Raw genomic sequence first — 12,985 nt, 5'->3', positions numbered from 1 at the left:
AGAATTGTGTCATTCTTGTATGAGGTTTCTCTTCTTTTATATTGTGCCACTTCAGGAGCAGATGCTTTTTAAAGAAATATACATCAAATTTATACTGTATTTATATTTTCACTGGAATGACATCTAATCAGCATTAAGAGCTTAAAATTAAACTGTAAATAACTGATGTTCATTTGTACAATCAAAGACAGTCTACATAACTACTGTATTTTTATTGTACAGGCATTAGTAATGTTAATGGACTAGATTAGTTTTTATATGTACTGAAAGTTCTTATGCATATTGTTTGCCAAAAGCATGACAGAATATAGAGAACCTGGTTGTAACTGGAAACAGATATATTTTTAAAATAGTGTCTTTCTGATTTGTTATTTGGTTCTACTATTCTGCAATAAGAGATTTGACTTTTCAAATTGGAAAGAAAAAATGATCACTACAGCCACATTAGGCAGAAATGATTATAGAATCTTATGTTTTTGAGTCACATTCATTCAGAAGGCAGAAATGAGACTATGGATTTCAAACAGGCTGTTTACTTCCTGGTGAGCCATTCGTTTCATCTTGTGTGATACTTGCAAAACTGATTTCTACTAGTCTGAGCATTTTGGTACAGTTGAGCACAGCAGCTGTGCTCTAGTCGGTTTGATAAGGGTCATACCTGTCCTTCAGAAGATAGCATTCTCTGATTTTTGTGGTCCACAGTACAAGGACATTTTAGATGAAAAACAGGTTATAGGACTTACTTAGCTTAACGTCAGCATTTTGTAAAGGAGGAAGCATTTTTTTTTAAAGAGGCAGATACCAATCCTTGTCACTACCAGAAGTATTGTTAATCACTTACTCTTCCTGAACCTCTGACTGAGCATGCATTGCAGGTTAAAGGAAAACAGTTTTAGAGCTGAAGGGAGGTCATAGGTTTGTTTTCCAAGGTCACATGCAAGGAAAATATTGGGAGAGAATATCATTTGTGTTTCCTTTTCCCCCACAATATCTCCACATTGGTACTTTCCAAAAATGCAACTTAAGGTAATAGAGCTTAGCATACTAATGCCTCAAAATTAAGAGTAACCCAAAAGTTAATTAAGTGAACCCTGAATCTTTTACAGATTTACTAGTAATAATGTGTTATGTGACCCTGGGCAAATTAATCTAACTATTTTTTTTGCTCATCTGATGTTTTAAAAAGCTGTTTCAGCAGCAACAACTTATTATTTTTTAAGAAAAAGTTCTGTTGAAATGAGAGAAGCTACTCACCAATGAAAGGAACATCACCCACGTATTCTATGTCAAACTAGATTGTCAAGTTTAAGAGTGTACTGTGTGCTTGGCTTCTAACCACTGATAAATCATATATCACTAGAAACTGTATAACTATAAACAATACAGATTATTGAAGTGTCTACTACTAAGCCTAGCACATTCAATTAAAAGTAATAAGGCAGCAAAATGATAAGATTCGAGATTCACACAACAAAGTACAAGTGCTGACTGGAAACCCTGTGATAACAAACTCTCCAAATCTTGATTTCATATATATTATTACTATTTCTCCTCAGCTGGGATGATTTTTGCTTTTTAGAATGTTCTATTTTCTCTTTAAAGTTCAGTTTTATCTCTACCATCTCTGTAAAATATAACTTGTCCATTTTTGCTGAAAAATATCTTGCTCTTGTCAGATCTCTAACAGAAACTAAAGTCAGGGACAGTCACTGGTTTCTTCTTTCTTTTAAACTTTGTTTTATATATATATATATATATATATATATATACACACATGCACATATACATACATATATAATACACATACACATACATACATATATAATGAGTTTATATGTATACAAACTCATTTAGATTTATAAGATTTTATTAACTGCTACATACATACTGTCATTTTTTGAGGATAAAGAAGAAATAGTCTTCTAGAAAATAAGCTTTTCAAAAGGGGCTTATATTTTGAATTTAGAAACATGGCTTCTGCTGTGTGGATTGGTAGGTCAGTCTTGTCCCATCTTTCAATCTGGCTCTCAATACCAGCTCCCCACACTCCCCAGATGTCACCGTTCATTGTTACAGATGTTGGACACTCTATTTGCTTTGCACTAGATGAGCCTTGATTGTCCAGCTTTCAGATAGGGGGTGAATTTTCTTCATCTCTCATTTGTAGTCTGTAATAATATACTTCCACCACTCATCTTTAAGTGTCAATTGCTTCTGTGCAAAGACATTTGTGAATTGTGGAATTTGAAATATTTATTTTATTTATTTTATGCCTTTAATAATTATTCTATTCTTAGTCTCTAAAAAATCTCAAATAAAGGTTGAAAATTATCAGGAGTTGCTGCTCTAGATTTTTCTTGTTTTGTTTTGTTTTTTCCAAAATACAAAATAGTGTATGCATGAGTATCTTGGATTCCCTCCACAGTCAGGGTCACTATCTGACTTTCCAATTAAAGAAATTAGAAAGAGGAGCACAGAGAGCAGCAGGGGTGAATCGAAGGTCTCACTTTATGAAGTGTAAGTGAGGTAGTTAGCCAACTCCCTAGTGCTCTCAGAAATTGCATGAGGTCACTGGAGAATTCTTAGCCTTTGTTACCTGCCACTTTTGATTTGCCAAGCTAGCATACCGAACATTATACTCAGGACTGTGGTGACACTGGCCACTTTTAAAATTCATTAATTCACAAAAATTTTAAACCACTAATTTTTCAAGTCTATCTTTTCTTCCCAGTATATGCTAAAGAATCCTGGGTTTTTCTGGAAATTCATCATAATAATCCAACCGTAGCCACCTTTTTTCAGAGATGAAATTAAGTCCAACGTAAAGCAGAATGAATAAAGATCAGAGCAGCTCACAGAACTCCAGAACTATTTCATCTATAAATTTCTGCTAACAACACTAGTGCAGTTCGTGCACAGGTAGAAATAATGATATAGCTGAGATTCCTCATGACTCTCTTGAGCTTCTGTAAATCTTAGAGAAATTAAATAAAATGTATATTATTTTAATTATAATTTTTAATTAAATAAAATGTATATATATTCAGAGGATAAGTACCTGTATCCTCTGAATCAAGGAGGTGGGTAAGCCCAGTGTCAATTTTTTACATTTTCTATTTAAATAGTCAATTATTCCCACTGCAGCACAATTCCTCTGACAGAGCAAACATGGTTATATTAGTTCAGCCTCATCATTTCATAATATCTGCACAACCCTCTTATAATTCTGTGATTCTATATGTCTATGCAGGTATAGCTGGTCTTATAAAATCCACTTTCTTTCAGATTGTGTAGGACACTCTGCATGGCCTAACTCATAATTCCTAATATTACACAACCTTCATTGGGATGTGAATAATTATCTTCAGCTCTTTTTTGGCCATTCACATCTGAGTATGTCTAAATTCTTTATCTCCTTAACTGATATGTATTAAGTATATATTTGTACAACATAACTGAGCTTTTATTTTTCTCTTTTGTTTTCCGTTTTTTTTTTTTTTTAATCCAGCATCACTTCTCTCACAATGTATCATGACCAATAATGGCATCTTATCTTTCATATGTACAGAAAACTCTAGTTGTCTGTTGATCCTGGAACAAATATTTATTGGTACTAGAAAAACTACAATAATCAGATGTAAGATTTGTTGACCAATCAGATGTAGTCCATGAAATATCTTAGGATTATGCCACTGTCTGGACAGATAACTCATAACATTCTTGTCCATGTGTTTCTATGAACATAGCCTTAGGCTAAACACTATATATGGCAATTCGATTTTTTTCTCTGTAAATATGACATGTACTGAGATGTCCTGTTTAGAATCCTTTTGAAAAAGTTTGGTTAGCTGACAGCTTTTAGCTATTAACTACATAATCAGCCTCAAAGAGCTGAAGTCATACTCTTCTTGGTAGCCCTCAGCCAATGACAGGGCAAAGTTGTATTACATGGTCCTAGACATTTTTATGCAATATGAGAGTTCTTTAATGGCAAGCCTTTGGCTGGAAAATCATTTGACCCAAAGTTCAGGTAGCCTCCAGGAGCTGAGAGTGGCCCCCAGCCAACAGCCATCATGGAAAACAATACCTCAGTCCTACAACTACATGAAACTAAATTCTGAACAGCCATCGGAATAAACTTGGGAATAGATATCATCCCAGAATATTGAGGTGAGAACTCTGAATAGCAAACACCTTAAGTTCAGCCTTGCGATAATTTGAGCAGAAAACTCAGTCTCTCCATTTGCTTCTTATATATAGGACTGTGTTGCTTTGCAGCCCTAAGTTTGTGGTAATGTGTTACATGGGAAAAGAAACTAATATAGTTACATTTTATCATGTTTTGGAATAATGCAATTAATACAAGATATCCTTCTGAATTCTCTAAATAATAAGACTTTAAAATTCACTATTCTGTTTCACAGAAAAGCCAGTTTAAAAATTAGCCATTAATCATTCTCCAATAAATAATTTGCACAGATAATCTCATAATCTTATGGAAACATCCTTGTTTTAAGTAAGCATTAAAGCAGAACTTGAATAATTTTGCTGTAAACCTTGCAAGTTGAATATCACTTAAATGAAAGACAAGACTTGCAAATACCAGAATTTTTCTGGGAGAACGGCCAAGCATTTTACATGTTCTAATGAAAATGTTACAAGGAAAAAAGATTTATCAGTAGAATTGTAAAAATGTATAGTTATCTAATTTATAATAAAATGTAGTTATAATGTCTCTTACCCTGTTTCTATAAGGTAAGCTTTACTGTAAGCATCTACCTCTTTCTGACCATGAAGAATCTCTTTGAACTTTGCAACAATCACCTCCCACAAACAGTACTAATATGCACTAATATATGCATACTAAGAAGTCCTTCTTTTCCCCTAGACAACCTACTCTATTAGTAACAATTGAGATGTCTAAATGTTGTGGATAAGAAGTTTGGAATTTCAATATATAATTTAGAAAGCATAATTAAGGGTAATGTGTGAATAATCGGCTGTCATACAAAAAATGTCTGTTGCTTTGGATCCTTGGATCCAAAAGATTATTTTTTCAAAGGATATAACAGGAAAATGGAAACTTCCCCACTTTATATTGACAAATGTATTCAAATAATAATCCTGAAATGGCCAAAAGGAGTCCTTGTTTAGTATGTGTAAGGAATTAAGATTCAGTCGCAGATACAGTAGTGCCCCCTTACCTACAATTTCACTTTCTGAGATTTCAGTTTTCTGCAGCCAAAAAAATATTAAATGACAAATTGCAGAAAGAAACAATTTGTAAGTTTTAAATTGTGTGATGTTTTGAGTAGCGTGATGAAATCGTGCTCTGTTCCACACTATTCCACTCTGAATGTGAATCATCCCTTTAGCCAGCTTATCCACGCTGTATTTGCTGCTTGCCCAATACAAAGTGATTGTATAAGAATCAGAGTATAAGTGGCTTTAGGAACTATCTGAGGTTTCAGGCATCCATTGGGGGTCTTGGAATAAATCCCCTGTGAATAAGATCGAGGCTGCTGTATGGAAAACTTCTTTTTTCTTGCCTAAACCTTTATAATATCATTCAGACGCTCAAATGTAAATATTTCCAGTCCTTTCAAGTTACTCAGGAAGTGGTAGATATATATCTCACTAAAGCAATAGTAAAACTGCCTTCTAAGTTACATACATGAGTGTTCTATTACACAGATTAGAAAATACTGGAAAGTGGCCCAAGAAATTTCGGTGTTACCTTTGTTAATTTAAATATTCTTCCACTGAGTACAATATTTCTGTAAAATAAGCTAAACAATTAAATGTTTTCATACAGGAGAAAGAACTATTTTCCATAAATGAAAGACAAGACAAATATATAATATTATTTTACTTGTATTATATTGAAAACATAGCTTAGGTTGGTGCACAAGTAGTTTCAGTTTTTGCCATTAAAAGCAATGACAAACACCGCAATTATGTTTGCCAAAAAAAAAAATAGAAAGTTGTTTTTATGGTCAATAAACAGTTTACAGATTTTTAGATATGTACTATCTTTATATGTGTAAAATTAAGTCTTTTAAAAAATAAAACTATTTTTGTTACAACAACTCAAAATATATATTAGTAGATGAATACTCATTATGTTTGTAATTGATGTATATTAATTATGCAAATACTTGACAAAAAGTCATCTCATATTTTTGATAAGGGCAAAGGCCACTCATCTTAATCTAACCTTCCCCAAAGGGAGAAAAAGAGTTCAATTACATTAATTTACATATCCCATGATGCTTAGCAACCCTATCTTAAGTCAGACTCATCTAGTGATTTTTCATTCAAGACCACCATATAAAAATTAGAAGCAAAAATTTAAGTTACAAATGTTAAGCCATAATCCCCCTTAAGAGGGAAGTTAAGCTGCAGTGATGGACTCCAGTAGATGAGACCAAGTCTCAACCTTACCGTAGCTTAACATCCTCATTACCAGAGAAAACACTGATTATGTCTCAGAGCTGCTTTCCCTCCTAGCAAAATGGGGCAACACTATGGTGTTTACGCTTATAAGCCTAAGTACTGTGGCAAAGATTCAATTAATTAATATAGGTAGAGCATCCAGAACTGGATCAGATGTGTAACAGGTTCTCAATAAATGCTGTATCACTTCTCAACTTTGTCACCCAACTTTTTAATAACCAGTTGTCACCAATTCTTTTTAATAACCATGTATTTTAAATATAGCCATTAATCAAAATGGACAAAAACAGCAGACTATATGTATGTATTAATTTATATTTGATTTAAATTTATTCTTTATGCTGTATTATATATCAACCTAAGACTCTACAATGCATATTATATGGATGTTAAGGAGCTATTTATATATTCAAACACATAGTTTAATCATATGTAAAAAGTTTAATCATAAAGTGTTTAATCATACATTATTGATTTTTTAAACAATCATGAAAATGTACACAACCATTTATTTATAAAAGCAACTTGAGGTAATTAGTATTATTTTCAAAAAAGAAAATGTTATTTTATTTCCATATCAAGGTCCAAATTTTATTTTTTTATTTTTTTTTTTATGTTTGAAACGGAGTCTCGCTGTCGCCCAGGCTGGAGTGCAGTGGCACATTCTCAGCTCACTGCAAGCTCCACCTCCTGGGTTCACACCATTCTCCTGCCTCAGCCTCCTGAGTAGCTGGGACTACAGGCACCCACCACCATGCCCGGCTAATTTTTTGTATTTTTAATAGAGACGGGGTTTCACCATGTTAGCCAGGTTGGTCTTGATCTCCTGACCTCATGATCTGCCCGTGTCAGCCTAAATTTTATTATGTGAAGCAATTTTTTTGATCAAAAACTTCCTTTTTATTTTCAACAGATTATGTTAACCTTATTGCTTGCATTGGTCTTATGTGTAGCACTGCCAAATGTCATTAAACATATGCTTGATTTTGACCAAAATATGGCTATCTATCAGAATTGTTCAAAGTATGAAAATGAAGACTTTTATATTCTGCTATATGATGGAAAATTAGAATTTCTATGCTTTCATACTTATAGACATACATAATGTACAATTACAGGATAGGTTTCATGTTCAAAACATATGTGCTGACTAAATAAAGTTTGTAGGTTTGGCACTTGTATTAATTGCGAACCTCACAGAAATTCCATGAGAAATATATTATCTATTTTTCTCATATTTGAGAAAATTGAAGCTTAGCGACTGCAAGCAATTCATCAATGGTCACATAGCATCTTATTGGCAAATTTATGATTTGGCCACAGACCTCATCTGCCTGGCAACAGATCCCCTTACGGATTCTCATATGACAAGCTTCTTCAATATTTTCTCCTGTAACAGAAAGGCAATGTGTTCTTACAGCACTTCTCTAAGAACAATCCCAGGTCATGCTACTAACATGAACTCAAAGTATTGAATTACTTAAGGAATGGTGCACAAGTAGCTCTAATTTGTGGACAAGCATAGAATAGAAAAATACAGCAATGTTTTAGAATATTTAACATATTTTAACAACTTTGTATGAGGGGAATGATTCAAAACTAAAGTTTATACTAGACATGGTAGTCGGTGGATATTTAATAGAACATATTTCCAAGCACAGATTATTACTCAGGAAAATGGACCAAGTGATGAACGGGTAGTAATGGAAAAAGCATGTGAAGAAAGTTGTGATATAAAAAGAATTTGCTGGGTGACTAGCTTAGAAAACAATCTTGAACACTGATAATTTTGAATTGGCACTAACAATGAGGAACACCTGAACTGATTAGAGGAAAATGAGGCTCTGGACAAGAAAGCTGATTAAGAGAAAATTGTAGTATTTAAAAATGACCTGGGCTTTTGCCAGATGTTATTCTGTTGAAAGCAAAAGAAAATCATATTTGGGCAACACAAACTGGTCAGGGTTTGGCCAAAGACTAAAATAAAATGTTGATTTGTCTCTGCTAATTATACAGAAGATTAAACTGTAGTCGTTTTTACATTCACTAGTTTGAAGTATATGAAGCTAGTTTATATGTTTTATGTCAATATTTCCTAGATAGAAATGTGACCAATTAAGTATAAAAAGACAGTGGAAATGTTGGAAATACTGTGACATATTATATTGGTATATTTTATTGGACAACCTTATATGTCCTAGAAAAAGTTGTAATTATTGATTATTAATTTAAATTAATCTCCATATATCCCAAATATCTGCTACTTTCCAAAAGTCAAGACATAGCCTCGAATCCTTAGAAAGTCATAACCAAGTGAGAACACAGACCACAAATGAATACTTACAGTGTACTAAGGTCTGTACATTGAAAGGCAGGATTTTTCATATAGTAAAGAGGAAGTGTCTGCTGCTGCCTCAAAGCATGAAAGAATATTTTCAAAATAAAGCCCTTTAACCTAAATCTTGTCAGATGACTGATCAGAGAAGAGTAACAGGCTATTCTGGGTAGAAGGAACAGAACGTACAAGGGTGTGTTACCAAAGATATGGCCCCTAAAAAAGTGATGCATTTGGATTCACTGGAAGAGCATCGGTGAAATTCTTGGTGGATAAGCCACAATATTAAGGATGCTGCAAGTCAGTGAGTGATGTTGCTATATCTTCACTCACTTACCAAATATCAGCTCCTTTCAGTATTCAAATCCACTGCCTGAATTTGGATCTGACCCTGGAATAATTGCTTCTAAGTATTCTACATGGCTTTAGCCCCCACCACGTTTTGGTTTATCCCCGAAAAACTCTCAGGAAAAACTTAGGTTCATCTCCTTGTTAGACTCCTTCCATGGCTCTCAACCCCTCACAGCATAGTCTAAACCCTTTAGGCAAGTGAATGAGAATTTTATTCATCTGATTATCCCTTATCATGTCAACACATGGAGTAGTGCATGTCATTCCAAATGACTTATCATTCTCTTTTTTATTCTCAGATGTATTCTACAAGTCCATACATTTACACAAATCTGTAAATTCTGGTCTTCATTTCTCTTTGCCGTGGTTACGTGGCAAAGTGGCCAACATGTTTTTATGGTTTAAAACTGTGCTGAAATATCACTTCCTCTTTGAAAGTTTTTCTCACCTTTTCCTTTCTGAAGCTCACGTTACTTCCATCAGGTCTCAAAGGAGATTTTATAAAACACTTTATCATCCCAGATCACTTTGTCTATTATTTATTTTATATAGCACCCTACCTCAGTCCCAGACACCTGGGAGCCATATGTTATTTCCCAGAATAAGAGCTGAGAGCAATACTAAGCAAAATTGAACTCTAAAGAAAGTTTTTGGCCAAACAAATATTTACATTTTAAGAAATGTTTTCTTAAAGAAAGATCAACAATGAAGTTTGGATTTTAGCCTTTAGGCAATAGTTAATTAAAACATTTTGACAAGTAAATAACAGTTTTATGATGAGATTAGCTTTTAAAAATACTTTGTTTGCAATATGTGATGGATATTGTGAATTCATTTGTTTAACACTCACTCCAATTAGCTCTACTCCTTGTACTTCCTTGGCTGGAATTCTAAATACTGCATTTCCCAGACTCTACGGCAGCAAGAGCTCCAGATGGAATTTAAGTTTCTCTAATCAGTACACTAACAGGAAACTGTGCCGAATTGAGTTGGTTATGAAGAGAGGCTGAGCAATTTGTTGTTGGGATTAGATCATATGCAATATGATTCTGGAGTGAGTGACTGCGGGATTATGACTAAGGTAGCTCATTCAGTGCCTCAGTTTTGTGGGATAGTTATGGGAATTCTTCATGGAAGCTCAACCTATAGTTTGTTATTTAAGTTTTGCTAAATATTCTTTAAAGTATCAGTACAACTTCATAAATAAATACCTTTCTTATTTAACTAGCTAGAATGGATTTCTCTATAGCTAAGAAACCTGGCCAATGAACAATATAAACAATTATATGGGAATATTAGAGAAAGGGAACAGATACTGTTAGACACAATTGAGACAAGATGAGAGCCTGAGCACAGGCAAAGCTGAGGGCTGTGGATATTAGTTTGTGGGAACTGATTTGAGAAAACAGCTCTGAAACAGAGATATGACTTGAATATTAATTGGAAGTGAAGGAAGGTTGTAAAAGAATATGTCAGATCAGAACGATGCTATCATAATAGAAAGGAATTCCAAAAGAGATCAGATATTTGGGGATAAAACATACTCTATTAGGTTTGGTGTGTTTTAAAGTTTAAAAAAATCAGAAAGACATTAGAAAGAAATGTGTATCAAATATCTAAAGATTGTGAAAAAGAAAATTTGGCTTTCTCTGAGAGTTGAAAGTCACCCTTCACTGCTCACATGTAAACGTATTAACTACAAATAATATATGATCTATAAAAATGCAGGAAGGTAGTAATTTTGTATACCCGAGTGCAAACATAGACTCATCCAATGGAAAATCAAGTCAATTACATATGCATAATATTTTTCCTTTCAACAATTAAAATACCCTTTCATAGAATTGTCTCACATTAATAGACTAGAAATAATATATAAAAGTTAAATTACCTATGGAATAAAACTTTAGAATTCTTTGTTTTTTTTCTTAACTTTTGTCTTTTAACCCTTTGCTTCAGGATCTGCTTAAATTTTTACAAGTTAACAATTTCTTTTAAACCATAAAATCATATATAAAATATTTGAAAGTGGACAACTAATTAATTGGCCCATTATATTAAAAATATGGGTCTAGTTAAAATATGTAGCAATAGCAAGAAATGTTTTTTGTATCTGTTGCATGATTATTGCCAAATCTTGTGTCTTTATTTAAGATGTTTGATTAAGTTATTTTTCAGAGATCATGCCTCGGGTCTTCTCAAGAGCAGATGGTAATATCATTCATATAAACACCGAAGCAGAAACAAAACCAGCTTTATTAGATTTTATATAAGCAATGTATTTCATAATCCTTACATTGGCAAATTAGGTCCCAAACCTTACCAACTACTTCCTTATTCTTTCCATTGGATGATTTCACTAAGACTAGACCATGAAGTGCCTGTATTATAGTACAACAACACAGAAATGGCAAGGCCTTGCTTAATATGAACTCAATGGAATAGTCAATACCCAGGATGTTTTGTGGTGTTTAAAGTTATAAAAAGGTAAGGTTTTCAGTGGAACACAATACTAGTTGGAAGAACATCAGGATAATAAGAAAATAACAATAGACACATTGTGATTAATCCTTTGAAAAACAAACCACTCTTTATGTAATGTGTTGAACTACAGGAGTCAATTGTCCTGTAATTTTTCTAAGGTGGTTATTTTCTGGGGGCTAAAATGTCCTCAACTGTGTTATTTTTATTAAGCAAATATTTATCAATTGCTGTGTCCATGGCTTCTGCTCATTGAAAGTGAATGTATAATTGTTACCAAATTCCTATGAGATTGTTATTTTCCATTTTATTAGAATGTTTATAGAGAGTACATGTGTATTAGTTCATTCCCACATTGCTATAAAGAACTACCTGAGAGTTGGTAATTAATAAAAAAAAAGAGTTGTAATTGACTCACAGTTTCACAGGCTGTACAGAAAGCATGGCCAGGGAGGCCTCAGGAAACTTACAATCATGGCAGAAGGTGAAGGGAAAGCAGGAAATGCCTTCGAGGCATTTTCCCCATTGTCTTAGCTATTAACATACATGGTCAGAGAAGGAAAATACTAAAGGGGAAGGTGCCACACACTTTTAAACAACCAGTTCTCAGGGGAACTCACTATCATGAGAACAGCAAGGGGGAAATCCACTCCCATGATCCAATCTCCTCCTACCAGGCCCCTCCTTCAACATTGGGGATTATAGTCCCATTTGAGATTAGGGTGGAGACACAAATCCAAACCATATTATTCTTCCTCTAGCCCCTCTCAAATCTCATGTCCTTCACACATTGCAAAGTACAGTCTTCCTCTCTCAACAGTCCTCCAAGTCTTAACTCATTTCAGCATTAACTTAAAAGTCCACAATCCAAAGTCCCATTCAAGATAAGACAAGTCCCTTACACCTATGAGACAGTAAAATTAAAACTAAATTTGTTAGTTGCAAGATTTAATGAGGATACAGGCATTGGGTAAATATAACTGTTCCAAAAGGGAGAGACTGAACAAAACAAAGGAGCTACAAGCCCCCATGCAATTCCCAACCCAGCAGGGTAGCCGTTAAATCTTAAAGCTCCAAAATAATCTCCTTTGACTCCATGTGTCACATCCAGGCAACGCTGAGATAAGGGGTTGGGTCCCAAGGCCTTGAGAAGCTTCACCCCGGTGGTTCTGCAAGGCTCAACTCCCTTGGCTATTTTCAAGGGCTGGCCTTCAGTGTCTGTGACTTTTTCAGGTGCATAGTGCAAGCTGTTGGTGAATCTACTGTTCTGAGGCCTGGATGATGGTGGTCCTCTTCTCACAGCTACACTAGGCAGTGCTCCAGTGGGAACTCTGTGTGGAGGCTCCAACCCCACATTTATCC

The sequence above is a fragment of the Hylobates moloch genome, unplaced genomic scaffold (genome assembly GCF_009828535.3).
Source record: "Hylobates moloch isolate HMO894 unplaced genomic scaffold, HMol_V3 SCAFFOLD_17, whole genome shotgun sequence".
Lineage (NCBI taxonomy): Eukaryota > Metazoa > Chordata > Mammalia > Primates > Hylobatidae > Hylobates > Hylobates moloch.
Note: the sequence above shows the minus strand (reverse complement) of the source record.